The sequence below is a fragment of the Palaemon carinicauda genome, chromosome 2, assembly GCF_036898095.1.
Source record: "Palaemon carinicauda isolate YSFRI2023 chromosome 2, ASM3689809v2, whole genome shotgun sequence".
Classification (NCBI taxonomy): domain Eukaryota; kingdom Metazoa; phylum Arthropoda; class Malacostraca; order Decapoda; family Palaemonidae; genus Palaemon; species Palaemon carinicauda.
The window spans coordinates 33,080,900-33,089,127 of NC_090726.1; positions in this window are offsets into that span (position 1 = coordinate 33,080,900).

Below are 8,228 nucleotides of genomic sequence, written 5' to 3' on the forward strand. Positions count from 1 at the left end.
TTAAAGGGAAACCTTTGAGATACTCGCTCCAGAAGTTAGAATTCTGTGATAACCTGTGGTTAAATTCTCTGGGAATATCTTAGTAGTCTTATACCCAAGGAAGCTACCAAACAGGAACCTTCCATCAGGACGCCATGGCTATCTCACCCAAAAATAGATTTTTCGCTTCGCTCAAAATCCGTTTTTGAGTAAGCGTATTTACTAGAAAAATACATTATATTTCATACACTCATGATAATCAAATATTTATTCAGGTAAAATCGATTATTTCTTTCTTTTTACTAATTTTCATTTATCGTACTGTGTTTATATATATATATATATATATATATATATATATATATATATATATATATATATATATATATATATATATATATATATATATATATATATATATATATATATATATATATATATATATATATATATATATATATATATATATATATATAATTGTAGATATTTAGTACCAGAGTTCAAAGTTTACTTTCTGTTCTTTGATGGATTTCGAGAAAATTGAAATTAGTGTCTTAGTGACTTTATGTGTGCGTTATACGTTGATCTTAGAAAAGGTCTTGATTTTACCATATCGGTTAAATTATGTATTTATTTATGTGCTATCCACATTAAATGGCTTTCTACCTGTACTAATGTAGTAAGAAAAGTGTCTTAGATTCGTCCTAAGCTATAAATCCTCGTGAAATATTTAAGGTAGGGGATGCCTGTGTTTTTTAAGCTACCCATACTTGTTTAGGCCTATGCTAAGTAGTTCGACAAGTTAGGGTTGCATAGCAAAAATTCCTTGTATGATTTACAAAATTTAGACTGTGGCTCCTCTGTAATTTAGGATTGCATTGTCCCAGCCCAATTTAGGTATGACTAATTTTACATATAAACCAAATGTATTTATTTAGTCTAGCCTATTGTTTTCTCAGCAATACACAAGCCATATATTTTACCTCCTGTTTTATAGGTTTTTATAATTATATATATATATATATATATATATATATATATATATATATATATATATATATATATATATATATATATATATATATATATACAGTATAATGTGTGTGTGTGTTTAGAATAGTAAACCTTATAACACAGTGTAAGATAAGCGTACGGCATTCCAAGGATACGGCTCCTAGGCTAGGTGGAGAACCTTAGGTTTGGTTGGTTAGGTTAGGTTAGATAGGAAACATTCGGTTAGGTGATGTTCTTGTGTCTGTAAAATGTGGTTTTTCACTCTGTCCCCACAAACTACAAAGGTTCTATGCATTCTAATCTAGATTTTTGTAACCCAACTTCAAGTTATCTTTCATAATTTAACCTAACCTAACCTTACCTTACCCTTTAAACCCTGGAATCCCCCATCTGGAATATGAGTGCTATAAGACTCAAAATAAAAAATTTACTTCAACCTAATCTGGTACATCATGACCTTAATTAATGAATTTTTAGAGGTTTAATAGTTAGCACTTCGTGAAACTCTTACGAGTTTAGAGCTGTATAGCAACAATGATTCTCAAACAAAAGTAGATACTATAACGTAGACCCAATTTTAATGTAGTGGTCTCCTCTTGCCTACCCATAAAATCTCGTTGTTAACCGTTTTTAAATAATTTATAGTGTTTTTGAGTTTGATCATTACAGCCTACTCGTTACAATAGGGTCTACAGTAAGAGTTTTAGTGATAGCATTTAGCGTAAAGGAGTTTTTACAGTCAAATGGTTTGTCAAACTCAGTTGTTCAACGTGCTTAACAAACAATTTGAAGATGTGTCAGGCAGTCAAACCAAACATACATCAAACTTAGTCCTCGACTTGGTGACTCGTGCTGTTTGTGAAGCTAAGATATGCCTCTTACCCATTGCCCAGGATGGTTTGATTGCCACTGGCTTAGTGGTGTCACTAAGAATAAAAATATCAAAGTGGACGAAGGACTGGCTGTTGAAAAGAGGTAAACTTTCACATACCAACTTACTTGTTGATTTGGAATTAGAGCCAGATGATTGGCGTAATTATTTGAGGATAGATGATGTTTGACGCTTTTCTCACATGCAAACGGTTTGTGGACTTTCTTCAAACTGTTTGTTTGACCAACATGTTTGACAACTAAATATCCCGTTCACGTTTAAATATTACTTCAAAAATGTGTTTGTATAACCGAGTACAAACGCATGACTGTGTGAAGCCTACTTAAGAGAAAATTTGTGAGAATCATGATAGATTTGAAAGAGAAAATTGGAATATCTTCCTCATCTTCACCTTTCTACACTTCATATAGGTAGGCCATGAACTTTCCAATCTACAGTACATTAATGTGAAGTTTGATTTTCATTTATTTCATCTATTTGTGTTTTTATTTTCTTTATAATTTTATGCATTTCAGTAATGTAAGCTTTGTCTAGTCATACCCAGTAATCAGTGATTTTTAATGCCTATACAGTAGTATGTTAGGGACTAGACTTTTCCTATTCGGGTGTCTATCTAGTCCCCAACATATGCCTTTGCATTCAGTAACTTCAGTGGCATCTGAATTGCTTATTGCGGTAGAGTCGGAGCAGAGGATAGATCGTTTTCCTCCCCGGACTTGATGCTCTTCTAGGATGCATCAAAAGAAGGGTGGGGCGGTCACCTGTTACATTTCATGCCCTCCGGGCTGTGGTCCGAGTTCAATTGGCAATGCCACATAAACTTCCTGGAGTTGAGGGAAGCCTTCCTAGCTCTTCAACATTTCCAACATCTCCTTTCAGACCACTACATAGTGTTGATGATTGACAATACGGTGGTGGTGGCATATCTGAACTAACAAAGAGGTATTTTTTCTCGGCAGCTATGCCATTTAGCTGTTGAGATGTTGCGATGGACAGAAGACGATTTGATCTCCCTGTCAACCGGGGTCATTCCAGATAAGAAGAACATTCTGCAGACAGTCTGAGTAGGAAGACTCGGATAGTTGGTTTCGAATGGTCTTTACATCCCCAGAAAGCCAACAAAGTCCTGACTTTTTGTGGTTTGCTACTAATAGACCTGTTCGTGATATCTCTCAACCTGAAGCTTTCAGTGTACTGCTCACTAGTACCAGACCCGTACGCAGCCTTCCAGGATGCTTTCCAACAGCCATGGGACAATCTAGACGTATGTGCGTTCCCCCTTCTGCCTGATGAGGAGACTCCCCAATAAAATGAAATCATCACACAATCTATTCATGACTCTGATAGTTCCACTATGGCCGCAAGCAAAATGGTACCAGTCCTTCTGGTTTTACTGACAGATTTTCTGGGGAGCTTCCTTCCTTACACGACCTTCTTTATCAACCGCATGCTAAAATCTTCCACAAATCAGTCACATCTGTATGACTTCACGCCTGGAGGCTATCTAGCATCTCACTCAGAGAGGATTTTTGCCCTCAGTGACAAAATGCATGTCTGGATACCTCAGGAAGTCTCCCATCACCTTCTGCCAGGTGAAGTGGACAATATTTTAGGTTTAGTGTCATGAAAAGGGTGTCTCTCTTTTTGGAGCCATTATATCCCTGATTGCTGAGTTTTTGTTATATCTTTTAGGAAAAACTCTGTTTAGTCTCGGCAGTGAAAGGCTATTGCTGAGCCATAAGCCAAGTCTTTAGACTGAAAGGAGTTAATATTTCCTCTTTGGTGGAATTATCCATGCTCATATGGAGTTTTGAGCTAACTTGCCCTCAGTCAGAAGTGAGACTTCTTCCATGGAATGTAGCCAAAGAGCTGCTTTCCTTGCAAGGAGCTCCTTAGAACCGTTGAGTCGAGCATTAGATCGGGACTTGACTCTTAAAACAGTTTTGTTCTGGCACTAAATACAAACCCTTTCACTATTCATAAGGCTTATACTTTTGGCAAAGCAGGCAGACTACCCATAAGACTTTTTAGCGAGGTGTAACTACCCGCACGCTACGGATTCTGGCCTCTTCAGTGGTAGGAGCTCCTTCGCCGAGGAGTGCTGAGCCCACGAGCCTGGAGTGTCTTCCTCCCGTGCCGCCGGCATCGTCCATTTTCGCCATTTCCTGCAGGTGCTGCCACCGCCTGAGACAGGTACAGTATTCCTCTGCTGAGTTTTCTCAGCCTTCTGGGGTTGGGGGAGCAAAGTCCGAGGCATGATTCTCCTGAGGGTGGTCACCTCCCTTGTCCTTGAGTGAGGTCCTCCCTTGATTGATATTCCATTGCAGAGACCTTCCAGACGTTGCCCCTCTTACCGCAGAGGTCCAGACCTTCGGAGCATGACTCCCCTTCTAAGGTATCTCGCCGCCGCCGACGTGTCACCTCCCTGCCGATGACATATGTCACCTCGCCACCTCCTTGCCGGCATGCTTTTGATGACAGGAGCCCTTGGCGCCACAGGGATCACTGTTCCACCACGTCGAGGGAATGTAGTCCTTGCTGCCCTTCTAGATGTTCTCCTTCCCCCTTCGTCAAGAGATGCTTCCCCGATGATTGTAGGGTTCGACGATCTTCGAACTCGCTTCGCCCTTGCTTTAGACACATGTCTGTTCACGTTACCCGGAGCTAGTGGTCGTCACTCCCCAGTAATCATCACTCACCAGCTCCTTGCTGTTCTCTAGCTCGTGATAATCATGCGCCAGCTGCTCGTTGTTCGCCAGCTCGTGATCGTCACTCGCCAACTCGTCGTCGTTCACCAACTTATCGTCGTTCGCCAGTTTCTCGTTATTCACCAGCTTCTCGTTGTTTGCCAGCTTGTGATCGTCACCCGCCATCTCATGATCATCACTCGCTTCCTCATGATTGTTACTCGCCATCTCATAATCGTTACTTGTCAGCTTGTGATCGTCACTCGCCAGCTCACGATTGTCACTCACCAACTCGTGATCATCACTCACCTACATGTGATTGCCTGCTACCCGCTGGTTCATGACCACCGACCAGCTCGTGATTGCCGCAGGGACGAGGACCTTCCTCCTTCACGTGAGAACTCGCCAGCTCATGTCTCGCCTTAACTCGCAATCAACGCTTGCCTGCTCGTCTTGAGGATGTTCTCTTTTCTGCTCGGGTATACCAGTCTGTTCGTCAACTTCAGCCTACTCGTGAACGCTCTCCGCGTAAAACTCACTGAGCTCTATAGACCCTTGACAAACAGTCCAGCTCTTACACATGCGTGTGAAGCATGCTCACCCAGATCTAGGCCAACTCCTAGTCCAGTCCATCCAGGACCCGCCCGAGCCTCTTATCTTATGTGAGAGTCCCTTCCCGCCCACGGTAATCATCACCTTCTAGCTGAGTCCCATCATGGCATATACCCAGTACTTTTTCCTGCCATCTGGAAGGAATCTTCAATGGTACAGATACCTTCCTCTGCAAAGTCTACTACTGTACTCAACTGTTCCAAGCTTGAGCAAAATGCCATGCCAGTGCCTATCGTCCTAGGTATGAGACCTCGCTCCCTTTCGTTTCAAGTACCAAAGCTACGATCTCCTAGGAGGCGATATCCATCACTTAACCTTCCTAGTGAGATTCCGATCCTTCCTATGTCGGGGAAGTAACCTGCATGGTTCAACGTCTTGGTAAAGGCTGTGCGTTTAGCTGTTGCGAATGTGGCCACCCTCTTCAGACCAGGCAGTAGCAAGTACTCCTAGGATTCCGTTGGAGAAGTCGATCTTCTCCAGTTCGGCCTCTCCTCCGTCTGACCCCAAACCAAAAAGCATTCGGTCCAGCCCCTTTCAAAGCTCCAACCCTGAAGATGTTCGTCCCTCCCATCAAGAAGATGCAAGGAGCTGCGGGAGTGGCGGAATATCTCCAACAGGACTTATCGGAAGTCCAGATGATGCCGGTGCTTACTACCAAGAAGAGGAGAATGAGTAACCCTCCTCCTCCTCCAGGAGACACCCACGACTCTCGTACAAGCCGGGGCTCGAGATCTCTGGCAGGTCTCTGACGTCTACTTTTTGTCCGTCGCCGGTCGAGGTGCTACGCCTCGTCTCTATGGAGACTGAACAACCCGCAGTGTTTCCTTTGTCAAGAGAAGGATAGCCCTCTTCTAGGCGGGAGGAGTCCTTCAGAACATCAATTCTGGAGGAACTCCTTCCAGCCTGGAGAGAGACGAAGGACTCCAAGACGCGGCCCAAAAACACTGCAGCAAGGGCGGCGCCACTTCTACAAGATATATCTTGTGGGACCTCCCCAGCAGCAACAGGGACATCAGCAAGTGACGTTCCCTCGGCTTCAACAGTTGACGACTTCGACCCACCCCAGGCTCCTATGGGTGAGAGCTCGTGGATGGATGATGACCTGGATCACTCTTATTTTTCTACTGTATTTGGCTTTCTAGCACCTGCCATTTGTGAAAACCATTTGGTTAGTTCCTTTACTGGAACTAGGATTTTGCATTTTACCTGTTCATTCACTGCCTTTTTCACCTCCTTTTGTATAGATATACTGTAGAAATATTTCTGGATGGCACTACCTTAGGGGATACTGTTGGGTCGACAGTCAAAATCACTTTATCAAGATCCCTTAGCTTGTCATTTGCTTTGACGCTAGCAACTTGAAAGCTTTCTTCATTTATTGTCACAAAACCCATTTTCTTACAGGTATCTGCATTAAGGTGATTACCGAAAACAGAAAATAACACTGTATGATCATTCTTAGCATTAGGATGATTAGTTACCAGGAGTTCTACCTCTCCATAGCATTTTTCTTCTGCGTTATTCCACATGTAGAGATTTCTATATTTTCCTACGCTTGGTATCTGTATACATATCCTATGTTAATACAGTTGACTGTTGCACCGGGGTCAAGCAAAAATTTGACATTGAAGTCATTGACTTTCATCATTGCGTACAATCTTGAGTCACCATTTTTTTAACAGCGAACAGCCACTTTTTCTTGTTGTTTCCGGCTTTGTTCCCTACTGTCTGTACCTTTTGCGCTCTATATTTTAAAGCAGTATCTTTTTCTGGTAGCTTTTCCATACTTGGCCATATATAGGACTGTTATCCTTGCCAAAAGCATGATGTCATCCACAAAATTTGCAGTCTTTCACCATCTTTTCATGTTGTGGCTTTACTGCCTTCTTCATCTCAAATTTCTTTTCTGATTTCTAGTGCTCTCCATTTTTTAATTTGCTAATTTTCTGACCTTTGTCCACTTTCCCGATAAATTTCCCACTTCACCATTCCTTTACATGAATCATCGATTGTTGCAAATATTGCAAGCCTTCTGCAAATCTAAGTTTGATTTCGGAAGCAGCAACTCTTGAAGTTTGCCCCTTGCAGAGAATACAATCTTATCACAAATCATTTATGTCAGATTCAGTGTAGTTACATGGAATCAATGTATTTCTCAGTTCAGTGAGAAAAGTATCAAATGGTGTAGATGACGCCATATTCCAACCATCACAATCTTAAACTGATTGGGATTACAATACTCTTCAATCATGAACAATAAATCATGTGGCTCCTTCCTTTCTGCATTATAGGAGTTCCATCTACCTTTCCCAAGGAAAGTATTCGAACGCCAAAATAATATCGTTTTCCACACAGTATAGAGCAGTTGCTTGCTTGACAGCTTTGTCCTTCACAGACATGCCAGCCACAACCAAATTAAAATCTAATAATTGATAAAATTTCTTATAATTTTTGCTTGAATTAGAATCGTGACTATTGAGAAATGAGCTGCACTTAAAATGTGCTTCTGCCATATTGTTCTAAACACTGGTATAACTTCTAAAAGTCACTAAATTTATATTTACTCTGATCTTTTATAATTAATCTTCAAATTTATCTTTAAAAATCTTCTTACTTCTTCTACTTCTTATCCTAAGGAAAAATAAGTCCCTGTATAATCAGCAATGAGTAGGTGAGATCAGTAGTTCACAGTCGTTCAGGCACCCACTGTAGCAGTGACTTTTTTCTGACTCTAAAATCAGCAGTCTTCTATGTAGACTTGGGTGAATCCAATTCCCATTTCCTTGCCACCATGTTAATAAATGGGGGTTATTGGCACGAGTGGTGTGGTAGGCGATGTAGAAATGACCCACAATTCTATATTAATTATCAGGTGGTTTATTATATCTTGGTATACACAGTCTTCTATAGAATATCAAGCAAATATAAAGAGTGCAATGTGTATACAACCGACTGACTGGTTGAATGACTTGAAGAGAACATAATTTGTCTGTAGTAGCAAAATCTTACCTAGAATTGAATTAGTGTGGCTGCAAGAAGGAATG